The sequence below is a fragment of the Taurulus bubalis genome (assembly GCF_910589615.1).
Source record: "Taurulus bubalis genome assembly, chromosome: 11".
NCBI lineage: Eukaryota > Metazoa > Chordata > Actinopteri > Perciformes > Cottidae > Taurulus > Taurulus bubalis.
The window spans coordinates 22,834,433-22,835,346 of record NC_136599.1 but is presented as its reverse complement, the minus strand read 5'-3'; positions in this window follow the sequence as shown (position 1 = coordinate 22,835,346).

Genomic DNA, 914 nt, shown 5'->3' with positions numbered 1-914 from the left:
GACCCTCTGGAGTCAAGGAGGAAGCTAATGTGCGGAGGGACCCAAAAAAACAACAACACATTCTACATCCTGAGACTTAGACCATGCTTTTGATCGGATTAGTAGTTTGAATAAAATAACTATTATATCACACATTTCTGTTTCTGGTCTAAACATCTAACTTAATAAAGATTCCTTTTAAAATGATTCATCTAAAATGACGTGTGTAGCCCCATTGTGCAGTACAGGTATTTGCTTGTAGTTTAATTGTAAAATGTTCACAGTGGTGTAACTACTTTCCTGCATTAACCAGAAAATAGAACAAGATTCTTAAAGGGATTGTTTTGAAGTGCAATTTTACGAGGTACTTGTCCATAGCCACCCAGTGTATTACTTACAGTAGTTGGTGGTCGGCACACCCCCAGTTATCTGAAACAGACAGGAGAACCAGCACGGGAGCAGAGCGATGCACTGCTGTGGACCAGGGTGGGCAGCAAAACACACATTAGCATATTGTCACCAAAATGGAGAATTGCCAGCACAGGCAGACTTTTCCAACAGGGAACTGGAAAACATACAACACAAAAACAGTTATTTTAACCTGTGGATACGGGAGTTTGCTGGTGTAGCGCTACCTCGGTCGGTTAGTTTGTTTGTCTCATTGTGTGACTATTATGTTTGTTTGTTTTTATGTGTGTGTTTTCAAAGGGTTAGGCTGGATTCACAAAAATCACACAATAGCACATACAAACTAAGTGATCAAGGCAGCGGTAGACCAGCGTAAAATATCAGCTTATTGTGGCTATAAGGAGAACATGGATGGATCAAATCGGAAAGCGCTGCTGATAACGCAGTGAAAATATTCTAAATATAGTGTACACTTAGAAAAATAAAAAATCTGTCAGTTTCTTTGTTGTTGTTATTCCTAGGTGGCT